This window comes from Colobus angolensis, unplaced genomic scaffold (assembly GCF_000951035.1).
Source record: "Colobus angolensis palliatus isolate OR3802 unplaced genomic scaffold, Cang.pa_1.0 Scaffold235, whole genome shotgun sequence".
NCBI lineage: Eukaryota > Metazoa > Chordata > Mammalia > Primates > Cercopithecidae > Colobus > Colobus angolensis.
Window position 1 is genome coordinate 800,365 of NW_012115544.1, and position 23,087 is coordinate 823,451.

General features: G+C 36.9%; 1 pseudogene; it reads right to left on the reverse strand.

The window, feature by feature from the left end:
* Positions 1 to 1,409: 1,409 nt before the first annotated feature.
* The window catches only part of LOC105513715, a 154,575-nt pseudogene continuing 132,897 nt past the window's right edge, over positions 1,410 to 23,087 (reverse strand).

Sequence of the window (23,087 nt, forward strand, 5' to 3'; positions counted from 1 at the left end):
CTAAGTTCAAAATGATTAATAGAAAATTTTAATTAGTAGACCTCAAGTTAATGCATAAGGCATTAAAGACACAATGATATTGGATATTAATGGTATGCACTTGATAATGCTGGTATAATGAAGGCTTTGAATTTTATCCCTTGTGGCAACTTTAAATAAAATTCCAATTCATTCAAGAATTATTGGCAAAATATGCTGTGGACAGATACAGTAACTATTACATTTAAAACACAAATTTAAAATAAAAGTATTGATTTGTTTCTAAACTTTCTCAAATTTATCTAAAATAAAGAATAAAGAATATAACTTAATACTGTTTTAGAAAACATTTTAATTCAGACCTTAAGTGATATTTTTGCCTCTGGATTTAGAAATAAAGAGATACAAAATGGTTGATAGTAAGTGGCTGGATTTAAGTAAAATGCTTTAAATAAGGCTTCCATTTAGTGAACAGAACATTACGATAAATAGCCCTTACAGTCTAGTCTGATAGAATGATTTTATTAGTGCTAAATTAGAAAGTAAGTGTGGAAATCATCAATTAGCATGGTCTAATAAAGGGACTCTTAAGCAAAATTTCTACATAATTTAAGTTTAAATTTCAGTTTATTTCCTATAGGGTAAAAATGATTTAACTTGGTCTGAAACCTAAACCTCAGGGCTTTTTTTCTAGTAAAGTGGAATAGTTGAAGAATTTTACATTTATTATATCCTCAAGATGGAAAGAAATATCTTAAAAAATATATTTTCCCTGTGACCACATTTAAGCTGTATCACCCTTAACAGTCAAATTTTTAATGTGAGAAATAAGAGAGCTATTATAACTAGCTAAATTTCCTTAGAACATATCTGTTACCAATTTTAACAAGTAGATGGATACAGACTTGCTGTTTTCAATATGATCTTATCTAATTTGAAGTTTATGGTTATTTCTTAAGGGTACATATTCTTTTTTATGTAACAAATATTCTTGCTCTTTGTAAAAAATATAATTTCTTGTGGGGCCTTTGAATATATATAGAAGCACTCAAGATGGGTTCATAAATCAAAAATAAAATCCTATAGTCCCCATACTGACTGAATGAACACTCCATAGGCCATGGGGATCCCAGAGAAACCTGAAAAACTGAATTCCATGCCACAAGGGAAGAAAGGTCAGCCATACTTCCCTGTACTCCCCTGTTTTGGAGTTTAAGTACAGCTAACCAGCATTAATGTTAAAACAGAGATCATAAAGCTGACAAAGCATACTCTATGGCAATAAAACACCAAAATTATACAGAAGACCTAAGACCATGCAAGCCAGAGTTAAGTTACACAGTACATCATAAAATCTTTTTTTTTTTTTTTTGACCTCTGAACTTTTTATTGGCCTCCTGCTCCCCAAAGGGTACTCGGTTTCTGCTGGCTTAATGTCTCAGAACTTTGGTGTCATTGGTCTCAGACACCACTTTACCGTCCACTATCTGGTGTGTGGTGGTCTTTGGAGGTTTTACATGGAGTTGCTGCTGTCCAGGGCATCACCAAAATTAAAGTCCTCGCTGTCTTCCAGCAGGGGGCGGTAGCTGGCGATCTCAGCCTCCTCCAGCTTGACCTTGATGTTCAGCAGAACCTCGTACTCCTGGGCTGGTGCTGCCCCTCTGTCCTGATCTGTGTCAGTGCCGGCTTCAGGTGCAGCAGGATCCTGTTGAGAAGCTCCATCTGCAGAGCATAGGGGGCCTCCACCTCCCTCAGGCTGGTCTCCAAGCTGGGCTTCAGATTTCTCATCGAGTCCAGGTTGATCTCCAAGGACTGGACTGTACTTCTCAGCTCTGTGAGCCTCATGTCAACAGCTCCATCCTCAGCGGACTGTGTGGTGACCACTGTGGGACTCGCTTCAATCTGCTGAGACCAGTACTTGTTCAACTCCTCTCGGTTCTTCTGAGTCAACTCATCGTATTGGGCCAGGATGCCTGCCACCATCTTGGCAAGGTCTTGAGATTTGGGGGCATCGACCTCCAGGGTCAACCCAGAGCTGGCAGTCTGGGCTTGTAGACCTTTTACTTCCTTTTCATGGTTCTTCAGGAAGAGCAGTTCTTCTTTGAAAGCCTCAATCTCTGTCTCCAGCCACAGATGAGAGACATTGCTGTCATCACTGACCTTGTGGAGCCCATGTGAGAGACAGGACTAGCTGGATTTCCTAGGCCGACTAAGAATCCCTAAGCCTAGCTGGGGAGGTGATCGTATCCACCTTTAAACATGAGGCTTGCAACTTAGCTCACACCCAATCAATCACGTAGTGAAGAGAGCTCACTAAAATGCTAATCAGACAAAAACAGGAGGTAAAGAAATAGCCAATCATCTACCGCCTGACGGCATAGTGGGAGGGACAATGATCAGGATATAAACCCAGGCATTGGAGCCGTCAATGGCTACCCTTTTTGGGTCCCCTCCCTTTGTATGAGAGCTCTGTTTTCACTCTATTAAATCTTGCAACTCCACACTCTTCTGGTCCGTATTTGTTATGCCTTGAGCTGAGCTTTCCCTCACCATCCACCACTGTTGTTTGCCACCATCAGAGACCCACCGCTGACTTCTATCCTTCCGGATCTGGCAGGGTGTCTGCTGTGCTCCTGATCCAGCGAGGCACCCATTGCCGCTCCCAATCAGACTAAAGGCTTGTCATTGTTTCTGCATGGCTAAGTGCCTGGGTTTGTCCTAATCGAGCTGAACATTAGTCATTAGATTCCACGGTTCTCTTCCATGACCCAAGGCATCTAATGGAGCTATAACACTCACTGCATGGCCCAAGATTCCATTCCTCGGAATCGGTGAGGCCAATAACCCCAGGTCAGAGAACACAAGGCTTGCCACAATCTTGGAAGTAGCGCACCACCATCTTGGGAGCTCTGGGAGCAAGGACCCCCAGTAACAGTAACATTCATAGCTATTGGGCTTCTCTGAAGATGTGACCTGTTAACCAGGATATCAGTCATATTTCAAAGACTGCTGTTACTTCTAGAATCCTGTATTGCTTTAGGAACTTTGTTGCTTAGCAGTTCATTCAGCCAAGGAGTTATTGCTAATTCAGGCTAGGCTGCTCCACTCTCTTGTTTCAGATATTCTTCCAGGAAAACCAGCTAGAACTTCATGGATAAAGTCAACTTTTGTGTGGGAAATTTACATCTGTAGAGTCTTTTAGTACAACCAGCCAGGTCTTCCCTTTCTAAACTTTCCACTGCATCTGGAGAGATTAACTAAGAGCCTGACACATTTAACGTCTGAAAAGAGACATTTCTCATCTATTCCGTCTGAAGGCTGCTACATATGAAGCTTCATCTACATAACAAGAACCCTGGCCTCCAGAACCCTCCCTATCTTAATTTAACTCAAGTATTTTTTTTTTTTCTATTGATGCCAAGTCTTTAGACAAAGCTTAACTCATTCAACCAATTGCCAGTCAGAAAATCTAAATCTACCTATGACCTGTAAGCCTTCCACTTCAATATATCCCACCACCTTAGGCCAAACCTATGTATGCTTTACATGTATTGATTTGTAATTTTACCTGCAATTCTTGTCTCCCTAAAATACATACAACCAACCTGTAATCTAACCACAATTGGCACACTTTCTCAGGACCTTTTGGACTGTGCCCTTGGACATGGCCACTCATATTGCCTCAGAATAAACTTTAAAATATTTTACAAAATTTGATTTTTTTCATTAACAGGCCTTAATAATACACAATAATGTTTAATTTACAAATAATTAGAACTGAGGATTTTACTTCTATTCTTAAAATGATAACAATAATATGAACTACTGACTATAAGTTTTTAAGGTTTATCCAGCTTATATTGCTACATGAAATGAATTAAAGAACTAAATAAAGAAGTAAGAAACATCTAGAATAAATTTAAAAGGTAAAACCATAATTGCAAAATTATAACTGAGATGAGATCTCAGTGAAAGAGATCTGACCCAACCAACTCCATGTTGCTTTTTTTTACGAGTAAAAGCAGTATTTATTAAATACCTGTTGCTTGATTTGCAAATTAGAACTCCATTGTTTGTTTGATTTCCTAAGTCCCACAATATAAATGATTACGGATAAAAAAAGAAACATTTTCCTGTTTTTCTTTTATATAAATTAAACCAATTTTTATTAACTTGGTGCAATTGTTTACATTCATTTTATGTATACATATGTTTATTTGCATAGTTTTAATCAATGGTTAATATGTCATTAATGTTTTCATTTATATATCTTATCACAAACTGATTCCATTTTTTTAATAACATTAAGAGTTGTTTTCATATATATATAAGAAAAGTAGCATTGTAAAAAAGAAAAAAAGTCAAACAAACATACAGGTACAAGTTTTCTTTTCTTTTCTTTTCTTTTCTTTTCTTTTCTTTAATTTTACTTTAAGTTTCAGAATACAAGTGCAGAACATGCAGGTTTGTTACCTAGGTGCCATGGTGGTTTGTTGAACCTATCCACATGTCATCTAGGTTTTAAGCCGTGCATGCATTAGTTATTTTTCCTAATGCTCTCCCTTCCCTCACCACCCACTCCCAAACTATCCTCAGTGCATTTTATTTCCCTCTCTGTGTCCATGTGTTCTCATTGTTCAATTCCCACTTATAAGTGAGAACATGCGGTGACTGGTTTTTTGTTCCTCTGTTAGTTTGCTGAGGATGATGGCACTTCCTGCTTTATCCATGTTCCTACAAAGGACATAATCTCACTCCTTTTTATGGCTGCATAATATTTCCTGGTGTATATGTATCACATTTTCTTTATCCAGTCTATTATTTATGGGCATCTGAGTTTTTTCCATGTTATTACTATTGTAAATAGTGCTGCACTAAACATAGGTGTGCATGTGTTTTATAGTAGAATGATTTATGTTCCTTTGAGTATATACCCAGTAATATGGGTGTATATAATGCTGGGTAAAATGGTATTTCTGGATCCAGATTCTTGAGGAATCAACACACTGTCTTAGATGGTTGAACTAATTTACATTCCCAACAACAGTGTAAAAACATTTCTAATTCTCCACAGTCTCTCCAGCATCCATTGTTTCTTGATTTTTTTAATAATCACCATTCTGACTGGCATGAGATGGTATCTCATTGTGGTTTGGATTTGCATTTCTCTAATGATTAATGATGTTGAGCTTTTTTTTTCCATATGTCTGTCAGCCACATAAATATCTTCTTTTGAGAAGTGTCAGTTTATATCCTTTGCCCACTTTTCGATGATGTTGTTTGTTCTGGTAAATTTGTTTAAGTTCTTCGAAGATTCTAGATATTAGACTTTTGTCTGGGGGAGATTGTAAAAATTTTATCCCATTCTATAGGTTGCCTGTTCACTCTTATGATAGTTATTATTATTATTATTTTTTTTGCTATGCAGAAGCTCTTTAGTTTAATCAGATCCCATTTGTCAATTTTGGTTTTTGTTGCAATTGCTTTTGGTGTTTTAGTCATGAGCTCTTTGCCCATGCCTATGTCCTGAATGGCATGGCCTAGGTTTTATTCTAGGGTTTTATGGTTTTGTGTTTTACATTTAAGTCTTTAATCCATGTTGAGTTAATTTTTGTATAAAGTGTAAGGAAGGGGTCCAGTGTCATACATATGGTAGACCAGTTTTCCCAGTATCATTTTTTGAATAGGAAATCATTTTCCAATTGGTTGTTTTAATCAGGTGTGTCAAACATCAGATGGCTGTAGATGTGAGGTGTTATTTCTGAGGTCTCTGTTCTGTTTTGTTGGTCTATATGCCTGTTTTGGTACCAGTACCATGTTGTTTTGAATACTGTACCTTTGTAGTATAGTTTGAAGTCAGGTAGCATGATGCCTCCAGTTTTGTTTTTTCTACTTAAGATTGTTTTGGTTATAAGGGCTTTTTTTTGGTTCCATATGAAATTTAAAGTAATTTATTTCTAATTCTTGGAAGAATGTCCATGGTAGTTTGATGGGAATAGCACTGAATCTACAAATTACTTCTGGGCAGTAGGGCCATTTTCACAGTATTGATTCTTCCTATCCATAAGGATGGAATGTTTTTCCATTTGTTTGTGTCCTCTTTTATTTCCTTGGGCAGTGGTTTGTAGTTCTCCTTTCAGAGGTCCTTCACATCTGTTTTATCTGTATTGCTATGTATTTTATTCTCTTTGTAGCAATTATGAATGGAAGTTCATTCATGATTTTGCTCTCTGCTTGTCTATTGTTGGTGTGTAGGAATGCTTGTGATTTTTGCCATCAATTTTGTATCCTGAGACTTTGCTGAAGTTATTTATCAGCTTAAGGAGTTTTTGTGCTGAGATGATGGGGTTTTATAAATATTGAATCATGTCGTCTGCAAACAGAGACAATTTGACTTCCTCTCTTTCTACTTGAATATGCTTTATTTCTTTCTCTTGCCCAGTTTCCCTGGCAAGAACTTCAATACTATGTTGAATTGGAGTAGTGAGAGGGAGCATCCTTGTCTTGTGCTGGTTTTCAAAAGGAATGCTTCCACTTTGGGCCATTCAGTATGATATTGGCTGTAATTTTGTCATAAATAGCTCTTATTATTTTGAAATATGTTCCATCAATACCTAGTTAATTGAGAGTTTTTAGCATTAAGGAGTGTTCAATTTTATCAAAGGACTTTTCTGCATCTATTAAGGTGATCATATGTTTTTTTCCATTAGTTTTGTTTATGTGGTGGATTACGTTTTTTGATTTGTGTATGTTGAACAAGGCTTGCATCCCAGGAATGAAGCTGACTTAATCAAGGTGGATAAGCTTTTTGATGTGCTTCTGGTTTTGGTCTGTCAGTATTTTATTGAAGATTTTTGCATTGATGTTCATCACAGATATTGGCTCAGAGTTTCCTTTTTCTGTTGTGTCTCTGCCAGATTTTTGTATCAGGATGATACTAGTCTCATAAAATGAGTTAGGGAGGAGTCCGTCCTTTTTAATTGTTTGGAATAGTTTCAGGAAAAAAAAAAAAAAATGGTACCAGCTCTCCTCTTTGTACCTCTGGTAGAATTCGACTGTGAATCCATCTGGTCCTGGGCTTTTTTTCAGTTGGTAGGCTATTAATTATTTGTCCATTCAGGGATTTGACCTCTTCCTAGTTTAGTCTTGGGAGGGAGTATGTGTCCAAGAATGTATTCATTTCTTCTATAGTTTGTAGTTAATTTGCGTAGAGGTGTTTTTAGTATTCTTTGATGGTAATTTGTATTTCTGTGAGGTCAGTAGTGATACCTCTTTTATCACTTTTTATTGTGTCTATTTGATTCTTCTCTCTTTTCTTCTTTTTAGTCTAGCTAGTGATCTATATATTTTGTCAATTATTTTTAAACACAGCTCCTGGATTGGTTGATTTTTTAGGGAGTTTTCATGTTTCTATCTCTTTCATTTCTGCTCTGATCTTAATTATTCCTTTTCTTCTGTTAGATTTTGAATTTCTTTGCTCTTGCTTTTCTAGTTATTTTAATAGTGATATTAGGATGCCTATTTGAGATCTTTCTGATGTGGGCATTTAGTGCTATAAGTTTCCCTCTTAACACTACTTTAGGTATGTCCCAGAGATTCTGGTATGTTGTCTCTTTGTTCTCCTTGATTTCAAATAACATTTTATTTCTGCCTTAATTTCATTATTTGCCCAGGAGTAATTCAGGAGCAGTTATTCAATTTCCACTTAGTTATGTGGGGTTTTGTTTGAATTTATTAATCTTGAGTTCCTATTTGATTGCACTGTGGTTTGAGAGACTGTTACAATTTCAGTTCTTTTGCATTTGCTGAGGAGTGTTTTACTTTAAATTTTGTGGTGGATTTTAGAATAAGTGCCATGTGACACTGAGAAAAATGAATATTCTGTTGATTTAAGGTGGAGAGTTCTGTAGATGTCTATTAGGTCCACTTGATCCAGAACTTAATTCAAGTCCTGAATATTCTTGTTAATTTTCTGTCTCATTGATCTATCTAATATTGACAGTAGGGTGTTAAAGTCTCCCACTATTATTATATGGGAGTCCAAGTCTCTTTGTAGGTCTCTAAGAACTTGTTTTATGAATCTGGGTGCTCCTGTATTGGATGCATATATATTTAGTAAAGTTAGTTCTTCCTATTGAAGTGATCCCTTCACCATTATGTAATGCCCTTCTTTGTCTTTTTTTCTTTGTTGCTTTAAAGTCTATTTTTTCAGAAACTAGGATTGCAACCGCTGCTTTCTTTTACTTTCCATTTGCTTGGTAAACTTTCTCCATGCCTTTATTTTGAGCTATATGTGTCTTTGTACTTGAGATGGGTCTCCTGAATACAACACCCCAGTGAGTCTTGATTCTTTATCCATTTTGCCAGTCTGTCTTTTAACTGGGTCATTTGGCCCATTTACATTTAAGGTAAATATTGTTGTATGAATTTGATCCTGTCATCATGATGCTATTTGGTGATTTTGCACACGAGTTGATGCAATTTCTTCACAGTGTCATTGGTCTTTATATTTTGGTGTGTGTTTGCAGTGGCTGTTACTGGTTTTCCTTTTTATATCTAATGCTTCCTTCAGGCTCTCTAGCAATGCAGGCCTGTAAGTGACAAAATCCTTCCACATTTGTTTGTCTGGAAAGGATTTTATTTCTCCTTCTCTTATGAATCTTAGTTTGACTGTATATGAAATTCTGGGTTAAAAATTCTTTTCTGTAAGAATGTTGAATTCACCCCCATTCTATTCTGACTTGTTGGGTTTCTCCTGAGAAGTCCACTGTTAGTTTGATGGGCTTCCCTTTGAAGGTGACCTGGCCTTTCTCTCTGGCTGCGCTTAACTAATTTTTTTTTTTTCTTCATTTCGTCCTTGGAGAATCTGATGATTATGTTTCTTGGGGTTAATCTTCTTGTGGAATATCTTAGTGGTTTCCTCTGTATTTCCTGAATTTGAATATTGGCCTGTCTTGCTAGATTGGAGAAGTTGTCCCGGATAATATCCTGAAGTGTGTTTTCCAACTTAGTTTCATTCTGACTCTTGGATGGGGATTTTGTGGGCAATTTTTTTGTTGATGCTGTTGTTGTTGCTTTCTGTTTGTTTTTCTAGCAATAGTCAGGTCCCTTCTCTGTAAGGCTGCTGAAGTTTGCTGGGGGTTCACTCAGGCCCTGTTCATCTTGTTCACTCATGCGCCTGGAGATGTCACCCAAGGAGGCTGGAGAACAGCAAAGATGGGTGCCTGCTTCTTTCTCTGGCATCTCTGACCTTGAGGAGCACCAACCTGATGCCAGGAGGAATGCTGTAGTACAGCATGTCTAACAGACCCTGTTGGAGGGTCTCACCCAGTATGGTGGCATGGGGAGCAGGACCCATTTCAAAAAGCAATTTATCCCTTGGGGGAGGAGGTTTGCTTTGCTAGGGGGAAACCCATTCGTCTGGGCTGTCCAGATTCCTCAGAACTAGCAGGAGAAAAGTCTAAATCTCCTGGTCCTTGGGGTCCGCAGTCACTCCTCTCCCTAGGGCCTCTGGCCCAGGGGGATCAGAGTTCTGTCCCTAAGCCCCTAGCTGGAGTTGTTGGAGTTCCTGCAGGGAAGCCCCACCCAGTGATGTGGGATTGGTAAAGGTCAGGCCTGAAAAGGCACTTTGTCCACAGTCTGCCACAGTTGGTGTATTGGGCTGTGGGGAAAACCTCTTGGGACCAAGCTGTCCAGACTCCCTGACTCCACGAGGGAAAAGCATGGCTTGGAGCTATAGAGATGGCTGCCCTGTTCCCCCACCTTGGGAGCTTAGTGTGTTAGGTGGCTATCAGTCCCAGTGTTGGCTGCTCCCCTCCCATCAGGAGTTCGGCAGGCTTAAGCAGATTCTCGTTTAATGGTTGTTGAGAATCTGCGTGGCTCCATGTTTGGGACCCTAGGCCCTGGTGGCATGGGTCCACAAGTGGTATTTTCCTATCCATGGGTTATACAGTTCCATGGAAAAAAAGGATGTCTTCCCCACTCACTTACCACCTCCCTTGACTGAGGGATGGGGCCTCTCTTGCCCCATGTGGCTCTCAGGTGAGCTGTCATACCACACTGCTCTTTCTTCCTCTCCGTGGGTCACGCCAGCCACCTAGTCAGTTCTGATGACAGAATCTGGATAGCTCAGTTGCCGGAGCAGGATTCACACTCTGTTATGGTTCTTTTCAATGGGAGCCTCAGATTGCCACGGCTTCTAGTCAGCCATCTTGGCCCTGCCCTCCCATCTTGCTTCTGTTAATAACTTCCAGCAGTCTTTGTTCATTCTAAAGGTAGTTTTATGCCTAACTAACTTTGGGAGAAACTTAGTTTATAGTTTAAAACAAAGACAGTAACAGTCCTTTCCCAAAACAAACCCCCTTCTTACCCAGGGACCAAACTGCCTTTGTAGGACTAATAATTTAGCCACAAGATTAGAAATTATGGTTTTGGAGTCATGCAGCTTGAGGCTACAAGATTCTGACCCTCCCCTCATTGCTCCTGGGGATAACATTACTATTATAAAACCTAAGATCATCGTTTGAGATATTTTACAGACCCTCCACTTGATGGATCACCTGGCACCACCAGATCAATAAACTGACTCATGTTGACAGTGGTAAGAGGCAGGCTAACACCTAGAAAAATAGGGGCGGGTCCCAAGTAAAACTCCACCTTTGAGCCAAAATATCCTGGTCTACTGGTTCCAGATAAAATACATGACCCAGAGTGAGAACTTCTGTTCCTTTTTGCCCGCCGTTTCCCAATTCTTGTTTCTGAATAATGCTTTTTAACCAATTGAAAGTTACCTTTTCTTGTACTACCTGCAGCCCACCACCTCCCAGCCACACTGAGAGAAATGATTCCACCTTCCCATACCCTCTCTGTTGAAAGCTGTTTGATTGGTCAATAAAATTCTCCATCCTCATCCCTTCAACTGTCAGCATGACCTCCTGACAAGAGCTCAGAACAACCAAACACAGGTACCTAGAAAGACTGTTAACACTGGCCCTCTGCCCTCGCCAGAATAAAGCAACCACCCCATATCATAGGAGCAGTAGCAGGGCTGAGCCAGTCCCAGAGCCATGGGTCAGAATGGGATGTGGGGATGACTGAACTGCTAACACGCCACAATCTACGGAGCTGCAGATGGTAGAACTAAAATAAGTAAATCGCACACGATAACTCCCTATTTTGGGCTTTGGGGTTGCAGACACCCCTGCCTGTTGGATACTTCCATGTTGCCCTCAGGGTGATATGCCTGATCTTTCTGTGGGCCCTGCATGGAGCCTACTCATGCAGCACTCTGAGTGTCAGCACTCCCAGTGGCTGGCTGGATCCTGCACTCACTCGTTCACATGCTCCCTCCTGCCAGGGACTGAGCACGCAATCACAGTGGCTGCAGCCTGGAGCACAACCCAGAGGTTGCCTGGATAGACAGGAGCTCCCTGCTGTGAGTCTAGCAAAACTTTGTGTCAATCTGATCTTTTGACCCCCACCCAGGAATGACTCAGTGCAAGAGGAAAGCTTTAACTCCCTATAATTTCATCTCCAACAGAACCAATCATCACTCCTGACTCACTGGGCATCCCCATCCACCAAACTATCTTTAAAAACTCTGATCCACAAATGCTTGGTGAGACTAATTTTGAGTAATGATGAAACTCTGGTCTCCTACACAGCCAGCTCTGTGTGAATAATACTTTCTCAATTGCAATTCTGCTGTCTTGATAAATCATCTCTGTCTAGGCAGTGAGTAAGATGAACCCATTAGGCAGTTACAAAGGCTTCTTGGGAGGTATCCATGTCACTTATACAAACAGAAAGTGAACTTCAAATTTAAACTATCTTGGAAGGAGAAAATGAAATATTATGTAAAATTTATAAAAATTGATAAGTCAAAAGGTCTTTAAGTCTACATCTCTAACTTTCTGGCTTGTTTTTTTGCCAGTTCAGGTAGGCTCTGATATATCTTTGTTGATTCCTGGTACTTCTTGGTAATTTAAGAGGAGATGCTTTATACAAAGCAAAATCATCTTTTTCCTTCAAATGCTTTATTTCTTATGTGAGTTTATTGTCTGGATGACACATATTCATAACATACATTATGTGAAATATGAACTACTCCAAAAATACATTTATATTTTTTCCCACTCTATACAAATATCTTTTCTTTAGAACCCCATGAACTGTATTGTATTATTTTCTAACATCTTCAACTTATTTTACACGGCTGATGAGCAGTGTAAATTTCATTTCATCTCTAAAATTAAATCAAAAGCAATTAATTCTTTAAAATATTTGCTGCATTTAATTATACCAAAAATATTTGTGGATTGCAAAAGGCACCTCCAAAGTTAGGTGCAATTAAATTGACCAATTTATTAACATAAAAATGAATAGAAACAGACACTTTGTATCTTTATGTGCACACTATCTAACATTACTCACTTTATCTTTTTTATGACTACACTTAGGCAAAGATCTGTGCCCATTTTTGTGTAGATCAATGCTCCCTTCATTTTTAAACATCAACCTTAAAGAGAAAATGTTGAGTCATAGTGATATTTATTGTCACCTTAGTGGTTTAACATATAAAATTCATTTCAGAGTAGTTATGCACACAAATTTTGTTATTATTTTATTAACATGTACATTTCTTAGAGTCTAATTTTTAACTCTGAATAATCAATAACAGATTAACACTGGCCTAAATTGTATATATTTCTTATCATTGCAATTGAAGTCATCATATTATATGTTACCTCTAGATTGATCTCTTTTGTTCTGAGGACATTCACAGTTATTTGTATGCATAAATTAACAACTGAATATGTGTTCTGGTTTTCTCAATGACTGATTCATGAAGGAACTTGGAAACCCCTGGGATATTACATTGAACTAATGAATTTTTCATTAGAGGTCCTTTTATAAACTTTTTATCTCTTGAGTAAATACTTAAGTTTAAATCTAGCATTCACCAAGCAGCTTACTGTTCGTTCTTATGTTAATGAGAAGGCTAATTGCAAATTTCCCTAGGTAATCTCAATGTCAATTATTCATGAATCACTGACAACAGACATGACATTTTCAAATGACAGCTTTCAATCCTTTTGTTTACAAGTTTAAATATATGCAGGGTGATATAAAAGACTTTAAACACTAAAGTTGCCAAAAAGTAAGTTTAGAAGGAAAGATAATAACATTTCAGCAATCAGAATACCTTATATGTTGGTTTTGAATTTATTTATGACTAACATAATTTGTAATATAAAGGACTTTAAGAGGAAAAAGGAAACACTATTTCAAGTTTCTCTTTAATTACCTTATTGAATTGGTGATATTGAATGAAAAATATTTCATCCTAAAAATATTCCATCTAATTGATATGTGATGTGTGTGTGTGCCTGTGTGTGTGTGTGTGGCTTTTCTTCTGAGTAACAAATAAGATTATAAGATTAAATTGCAATACAAATTAATACAAGAACACTAAATGAAATTTGTCTTTATGATATTTTCAAGTCTTTTCTCTAAACAGTTGATTCTTCTATAGCTACTGAGTTGTAAATGCTTCTATTTGTGGCATCCGCTTATACTCATGTTGATATATTTATATCATGGTATGTCATTTTGAAACATAAATTTATCTGTAGCAATAATTGTTTACCATAGCCGTTCTAAATACTTGCGTTTCTCTGGGACAATTTTATGTTTGCCACTCACTGTCTCTAAGGTTTCTTGAGTTCTCCAGTATATTCTTAATAGTTTTATGGTTTAGAGCCTTCTAGAATTGAATTTAAAATTTGTATTCTACAGTTTTGCACTTTTTTGGTTCAGGTTCTTTTATCTTTCTTAGAACATAATTAGACCAGGAGGCAGAGTTTTCTGGTCCCCATTTCAAACATTCAGACCATCCTAAAAATATGAGTCCGTTGACCTGAACTGCCAACCCAGAATGTTTTTAAAAAACATTATATTTAACCAGCATTTATTTGGCATAGTGTGTGTGTGTGTGTGTGTGTGTGTGTGTGTGTGTTTATGTGTCATGTATATGCATGCATTTATGCAAAGGGTTCCTCCCAAATTTTTTTGTCTTATTAATTATAAATTCAAATAATATTAAAAAGTTATTTCAATGGTCTTTATAACGACAACTAAGGAAAAACAGAGTGTGTGAAAAGACACAAGTACAACAAATTTAATTTAAATTTCTCAGTTGTCTTGATTTGAGATTTTAGAATGGGACAACACTTGATTCCATAAAATGGAACAAGTGTTCCTATCAGTTAAGCAAAGGAGGTTAGCTTTATAGACAGAAACATTACAGAAGAATGCAGAAACAAAGAGCAAAAAGCAGATTGGTCATTTTAGAGTTACTCTCCTTATAAGACAGGGCCAAGAGAACAATAACTAACAGCAAATTACTTCCGGTTAAGGATTAAAACCAAGAGAACTTCATTATCATGCAGATTGACACTGATCGGTTTATTAAATTAGGCTGTTATTGCTCTCTCTCCTGATTTCTCAAAAGGTTCAGTTTCAGTTTGATGACATGGAACTTCTGCTTAAATGACTCCATTTTGATTTTTAGTTTGATCTGTTGAGACCTAGTGCAGAAGCTTAGTCCAAAGCAATGGCCTCCTATAGTTTTTATTTAATACTAGTTTGATACCATGATAAGAAAAATAAATATTTTTCAGGTTATAAAAATGTTTAACTGAATATTTTTTAATGAGACAAAATGGCAAAGAATATTTTTGGTAAAGATTAAATAAAATATTAAAAGTCTACCCTGGACCAGGCATGCTGCAACCAGCTTCTGCCTTGGGCAGTGGCATCTGGATGAGAGGAATGCTGTTGTGCCCAGAGTCTAAGAGACAGCAGCTATCCCACTGTTCTCAGCCCAGTGATCAGGGGCGTGTCGTAGCTTGTTTGTTTCTGTTGTCAGTGGCCTAGTGAAAGGGGTGGTGTTACAGCTCTGGTCTGGGGAGCTCTGAGGTCTGGGCCCTCTGAACTTTCACCACTCTTCATTCCTGTAGTCCGGTCACTGCCTACAGCTCAGCAAACTGACTAGGGACATGTTATAGACCTTTTCATTTCTGATGTTCAGTAGGTCCGGGTTCCTATCCCACAACCGAGAAAAATGAGGTTACATAGACACTGGAGAGTGGGCAAGGCAGGGAAAAATTTTGAGTGACAGAAGGAAAGCCCTCAGCAGAGAAGATGCCCAAGAGTGGGTGGCCCTCTGGGTGAGAAGGGACCTGAAAGCAGGTGGCTCAACATGTGGCTTAGTCAGGGGTTGTTATAGGTGTGGAATAGGGGAGTGTGTGCTGAGTAGTTCATGGGCAGGCCTGGAAAAAGCACCATTTGATTGGCTATAAGGCATCAATGAAGTTCTCATTCAGGTCAGTCATGAACTCCATCCGGAACTGGTAGTTGGGTTTTCAGGTTTCAGGATGTTTTGGGCTTGAAGGTCAGGTTTCACTGAGGACCTGCCTTATCTGTCTAGGAATTTGTCTGTCTCCTGCCACTATCAAAATGTTAAATAGTAACTTATGTCGTCTAAACCCTGTATTTAGCCATATTTTCATTAAGTATTTGCTTAACCCTGTGTTTTCCTGATTTTAATTTTTGTTTTCTGCTATTTATGGTCTTCTAGCTTTTCCCATTTTAAGTTATTGGTGAAGCATTTTTTTCAGACCTTTATTATTATACTTTTAATGCCACTGCCATTTTATATATACAAAACTAATGCTTTAGATATTTTATATAATGATTTTTTTTAAGGGGACGAGAGATGTAGTTTTTAACTTACCATTCAAAAAGAATGGCAAAAACATATAGCTAAATGACTACCATATTCAAGATTAAAATCATTCTATATTTGAATACTTTATATACTTTGATGATTACATATGACTGTGTCTTTCTAATAATATAGTGAGACTTGGAGAGTTTAAAGAACTATCCCTAAGTCCCATAGCTAATAACTGTATGGGCATGTGTTCAAATCGTGACCACCCTAAAAACAATGACTATGTGCTTGCTTTCTCGTTCTCATGCTGGGTAAACTGAGTAAAGCTTCCTTATACAGGAACCCATACCTAAAATGCATGTCTGAGTCTCAATAACAGCATAGCAAATTAATCAAATCCACTATTTGTTTAGCCCACTTAATTTACTCAATTCAGTATTTCAACATAATGCTTTTTACTCCAACTATACCAAACAACTTTCTAATTTCTAATTTATCCCCATGTTTCATACTTCTGAGCTTTTCTATAAAAACCTCAAGAGGAAAGATCATTTGTCCTTTGTATATCTAATATAACTCATCCTAAACTTTCTGGCATGTCACCAAAAACAAACCCTCTCTCCTATAGTATGTATATAGATTTCCGATATCTACCTAAATCTTACTGCCTTGTGTCCTGGAGTTGATTTTTATTGTTGTTGTTGTTGTTGTTTCGGAATCTTTCTTAGAGAGAAAGGTCTTTATCTTGATTGACTTTGCAGCTAGACTGCATAGTATTTCATACACAGTGGCCTTCAGTAAATTTGTGTTGAATGAATACATGGATTGCGCTGCTGTTCTTCGTCACTCATTTCTATCTGTAGCCATATTTACAAGTTATTACAGTCTATGCAACTTTCCTTGTTACCCTGGGTATTTAACAATGCCTTACATTTGTCAACCACATGACAAATCACCTGGGTATACTAATGCTACAGCATTAATCTAGCATTATTCTGGTTCTCTGCCTCTTGTCTCAATGCTGCACTTTCACTCTGCCCAACTGCTTGTTAATAATTCTCAGAGCTCTGGGGAATGCAACCTTTGGCATAGAACCACAGCTTTAATTACCTCAGTCTTTACATTAATGGTCTTCCAGGGAGTGTTCAGTGACCACAGAGCTACAAGTTCATGCATTCTTCAGTTTGTATATTCTATTTGGATTTATGAAACACATTGGTCATCCAGACCAGAAATCAAAATGACCACCATGGTTACTATAGCATCTCTGATGGTAGAATATTAAAACAAAAGAGATTAAAGTGAAAAATTAAGCCACTTTTTTTATCATATTCTTCTTATTTCTCCTTAGAAACTGAAGTATATGCATAGTTATACATATAAACACACTCCTTTACCTGTAATGCATCTTGAATAAAGAAGTACTGCAAGTGTGTGATGTGTGTTTGTGTATGTGTGGGCTTATTTGTGCATTTTGTTGCCCCATAGTTGTTGCTTTTGTTTAAGTACAAAAAGAAATGTACGTGTACTCTGAAGGAAAGTAATGGACTCATTCTGATTGCCACATTTCTCTTATTTCTCTGAAATGTGATTTATCTTGTTTCAGTCTTCTCTGTTACAAGCAGTGTATGAAGTGTTATTTATCAAACTGTTACCCTTATATTAAAAGTTCTTTAACTATTTTAGTAATAATCTAGCATTATTAGTAGCTTTAGTAGCATTATTAGTTTCATGAAATATAATTGAGTTGGGATTAGTATATTTAAGTGATTAAGTATATGGATAAGGGATCAGAAAGAACCTAACTCAAAAGTCATCTCTGAAGCTCAGATGTGGTGTGTCTTTGGGAAATATTCCTGAATTCTACTTGTTTTCTCATCTGACTCAGTGAGAGTATTATAACAGAAATCTTCATATTAGGCAACCTCAGTGAAACATGAAAACAATCCAAGGGAAACTCAGCCAGAAATCATTGTAAAGAAAACAAATTCCAAATGCTGACCCTGTATTGCATCACTCTCCTCTCCCTGCATATTCCCCCAACTCTTTCCTAAAATTGATCTGGTGGAGAAAATGCTAGTGATTAAGGCCCCCTGGGCTTTCCTTTCTCATCTCCTCTTTCACAATTTCCTTTCTTACACGTTAGAAGAGAAATTTATTTCCTGACCCATATGGAACCTTACCAGGTTACATTGCTTGGATGAAAAAACTGCAGGTCATGAAAACAAATAGCAGAAAATACTGATCACTCCTTTGATGGAAGCACCAAGTTTGTCCCTATGTGTTTACATTAAGAAATGCATTTAAAATAAGACTTTACTTTTTGTATGTTTAATAATCATTTACCCAAATTTGTACTATATTTATATATTTGAATATTTAGATCCAAATAGTTATTATGAAGTTCAGTGTTAGAAAGAAATGTGTATGATTGAAAATTCAACAATGTTAATTGTAATTTAGATAGATATTTGTGTTTGATATTGTTTGGATGTTTGTAACCTCCAAATCTCATGTTGAAATGTGATGCACAGATCTGGTGGGAAGTATTAGATCACGGGGGCAGATCCCTCATGAATGGCTTAGCACCAGTCCCTTGTTGATGAGTGCAGTTCTTGCTCTATTAGTTCGTGTAACATTTGGTTGTTTAAAAGAGTGTGGCACCTTCCCCCAATTCTCTCTCCCACTCTCATTATGTGATAATGCTTCCTCTTTGCCCTCTGCCATGATTGGAAGCTTCTTGATGCCCTCACCAGCAGCAGATACTGGGGCCGTAGTTGTACAGCTTGCAAAATTGTGAGCCAATTTAATCTCTTTTCTCTATAAATCACCCAACCTCATGCATTACTTTATAGAAATGTAAGAGAGAACTAATACAGTATTGTAAAATAGGTGATATAGTGATTGATATGATTTTCAACCATACATATAATTAGTACAAGAGAATAAACTTCTGTGAGAAAAAGTGTTAATATGATTTAAAGAGAAAATTAAGGCATAAAATTGTTAATTGCTAGCAAAGAGCTTTTTGTTTATTTTTTAAAATAATAATTGGCATCAAATTACTATGGTATTTATATTTCATTGGATACATTTAAAACAATGTCATATATATATTTAATTTGCTCATAGATTTGCTGCTACAGTTACATGATGTAATATGTATAAAGTGAATAGCACAGAACCTTAACATCTATTACATACTCTAATATGCTAGTTACTATTTTTAAAATGTAAACTAACAATAGTTAATTTTAGAAAAAATAATGTGAAATGTAAAAAAGACATTTAAGTATCATCTAATAATGTCACAAAATAAACAGTACTGTTTTCCCTCAGTTGAACATATTATTAAAAAACATGTAGGCCAATCTTTTCGCACCAGGGATCCCAGTTGTCCCCAGCCTTTTTGGCAGCAGGGCTCAGTTTCATGGAAGACAATTTTTCCATGGATGGTGAGGGGTAGGAGTGGTTTTGAAATGAAACTGTTCCACCTCAGATCATCAGGCATTAGATTCTCATAAGGAGCACACAATCTAGATTCCTCAGGTGCACAGTTCACAATAGCATACATGCTCCTATTAGAACCTAATGCCACTGCTGATCTGATAGGAGGCAGAGATCAGGAGGTAATGCTCACTCACCCACTGCTCACTCCTGCTGTGTGGCCCAGTTCCTAGCAGGTCACAGACCAGTACTGGTTCATGGCTCCAGGGATGGGGACCCTCGATGCAGACTACATATATTGTGAATAATAATCATCTTCAAAGTATAACATTAATCATTTCTATTTGCAAACTTGTAATCACAAAGTTACGTGAGTATTGAATATGTATGTCTTGGTCTCCCCAACACCATCTACCTCACACATCTTAAATATTATTTCCTTTTTACTTAAAGAAATTGTCATCCTCAACTACTTCCAGAATTTTCAGGTGGAGCTGTCTATTACAGCCCCATGATCACCACTCTGTGTCCTCATTTTAAGAATTAGAGTCTCCATAATATTTTTTAATCTAGAGATATGCAAAAGACCCAAACCATATTAACTTATATCCTCCCTGGGAGTTTTTAAGTGGGGTTGATGTATCAATGTTTCCTCATATTGCTATAAAATACTACCTGAGACTGGGTAATTTATAAAGAAAAGAAGTGTAATTGGCTCATGGTTCTGCAGGCTATGTAGTAAGGATGACTGAGAATCATCAGAATCATGGTAGTATGCAAAGGGGAAGCCCACATTGTACCTGGAGAGGAAGAGAGTAAAGGGGGAGGTGCTACACACTTCTAAACAACCACATCTCCTGAGAACTCATTCACTCTCATGAGAACAGCAAGGGGATATTACATGGCTACTTTAATTCCATTGTCTTCAGATGGCTGTGTGTTAATAGCTCAGTTAGCCCCTTGCCTTGTGTCATGGGGTGACTGCCTTCTGCTGGCGAGGGCAAAGGGCTGGTGGGACTACCTTTCTGGGTACCCAGTACCCACACTTATTGGATCCTGAGCTCTTGTCCGTGTTCAAAAAGAACGAGATCACATAGGGACTTGAAGAATTGTGAAGGCAGAGAATCATATTGAGCAGTGGAAATGGCTCTCAGTGGACGGGGGAGCTGGAGAGGGAATGGGAAGAGCAGATAGTCTTCCTCAAAGTCAGGTCGTCTTCTCCTCCAAGTCCAGTTGTCTTTTCCCCAAAGTCAAGCCAATTCTCTTCCCCAAAGTCCAACTGTCTCCCCACTCTATCAACTGAGTATGGGGAATTTAAAAGCACAGGATGGGGACAGGGCAGGCTGTAGGTAGCTTTGGAAAACGTAACATTCAATTGGTTATAAGACATTATTCAGAAAGAACCAATCCAGAGAAAGCAGGCAACAGGAATAGAAGTTTTCACTTTGGGCCGTGGGTTTTAGGCTACTTTGGCTTGAAGGTGGAGTTTCACTGGGGATTCATCCCTGTCTGCCTACGCATTCAGCTGCCTCCTGCTTTTTTTAATATTGATGTTAACATGTTCTTCAAACTTCTGTAAATGCCTGGATATTATCTGAGAGAGCCTGACCAATAGAAGGACCGTTGCGGATATTTTGCAGAAACCAGGGAAAGACGCATAGGAAAAAAAATGATTTGGTGTCAAATTTTAATTTGAAATTGAAGTTATCATTACTTCATTAATCATGACTAATTAAAAAGAAATCTTTGTCCAGTTGCAAAGGTTAAACCTAAAGAGTGACTGTTGACTGGAAGGACTGTGAATATTTAGAATGGCAGATTATTGTGGTTATTTCCAAGGAGACATTAAAGAAAAAAAATTAAAAATAAACATAGGAGACTATTTCTCATATAAAGGCATATCATTAATTCAGAAGACAAATAACAACTGACTTGTAAAGTACATACTAGAGTGAAAAGTTTATGATTCAAGGTAAAGTATTTAAAAGCATGGTAATCTATAGGACACTTTTTCTCATTTCACCACCATTGCAAATCCAGATAAATGAAATTCTTTTTCTGAACAAAATCAATTTAAACAAATGACAGGCCACTTACCTATATACATGAAAAGTAATAAAACTGCCATTCGAGTAAAAAAGTTTTCAGCCATAATGCCTATGCTGTGAAAAAAACAATTATAAATGTGAAATAAAATGTATTAAATTTTCTTTATTAGCCAGATACAATGAATAATTTTTTTTCACTTTCTTTACTCTTCTAAAAGAGTTTACTTGAAAACTGAGGTAAGTAATGGAAGTGCATTTCCTTCCTCATGGAATTTGCTGAAGAACCTTATTACAGATGCTACAAATTTTAGTGTAAAATTTTGGTTAATCATATAAGATAATGTTTCTTAATAAGAAAGACTTAACATGTATTATCTGAAGCAAATGTTTAGACAATGTATTTATGCTGAGAGTAATATAAAACATTTAGGACCTGAATTATACTTTAAAATATTGGCTACTGTCTATCTTATCTCTTATAATACTGTTCAAGTAATCTTTATATTTTATTTTGTTTGGCAATACTTCATATCATTTTGTTTCAGAAACACAATATCCTGAATATAAAAAATCTAGAACAATAATGTTCCTGCGAGATACAGAAAACAAATCTTAATAAAATAAACAATAGATAAGATATACAACATTGTTAAGGAAATATTTACCTTTAGAACTTGATCTAATAACCCCCATTATATGGAACAATACATTATCATGAAAGTATAAGAATTAATTTTACATCATCCTATGTTACAATTCTAATAATAGCCTGTTATGGGCAGAAAGTCTTGGAATTACAACTGTAAAGTTATCATGACTTTGTAGTCTTAGTTATTATGTAAAAAGAAAAAAAAATTATTTGTATGAGTTTGCTAGGCTTGCCATACAAAATACTGGGCAGTTTAAACAACAGATATTTATTTCTCACAGCTGTAGCGGCTAGAAGTTCAAGCTCAACATACTTGTAGGTTTGGTTTCACCTGAGGCCTGCCTTCTTGGCTTGCACATCACCATCATCTTGCTGTGTCTTCTCATGGTCTTTCCCCTGTCCAAGGGCATCCCCAGTGTCTCTCTTTGTGCCCTAATACCTTCATATAGGAACCCCAGTCAGATTGGACTATGGCCCACTCCATTGGCCTTATTTAAGTTTGCCTCTTTAAGGGCTTTGTCTCCAAATACAGTCGTGTTCTAAGGTACTGGGATTAAGAGCTTCAACATACCAATTTTTGGGGATGCAATTTAGTCCATAAAAATATCCTATGTTGTTTGTATTTAGGATACAAATTGTCTTAATTGTTTCTTAGATATATCTACAAAACTGTGATAACAGAGAGAAAATGGCAGATAATATTTTCAAGCATCTTCTAAGATAATTTAAATTTCTTAGAATTTTATTTTTAAAAATCTCACCCCTTGCTTAAGTATTTATTTTAATGAAAACAAGAGAAAAAAATTAGAAAGAAGCTAATGAAGTGTCATGATCAGTGGAAAACAAAGGAACAACAATTTTTTCTCCCACCAATATTATATTAGATTTTTGACTGTACACCCTTACCAATATATTGTGTTATCAGTCTTGTTATCTTATGTTACTCTAATGGGTATATAGTGTTATTGCATTATAATTTTAGTTTTTATTTCTCTAAAGACTTATGATATATGCACTCATGAACTCATTAGCCATTCATTAAGTATTTTGTTCAATATTTTTGTCAGTTTTTCTTTTTGTAATTGAGCTGCAGAAGCTGTTTATATATTCTCCATAAACATCCTTAGTAAGAAATAGGTGTTACCAATGTTTCTTCAAGTCTATAAATTGTACATTTATTTTCTTAACATTTTATTTTGATGCACACAGGTTTTCAGTTTTTACATTT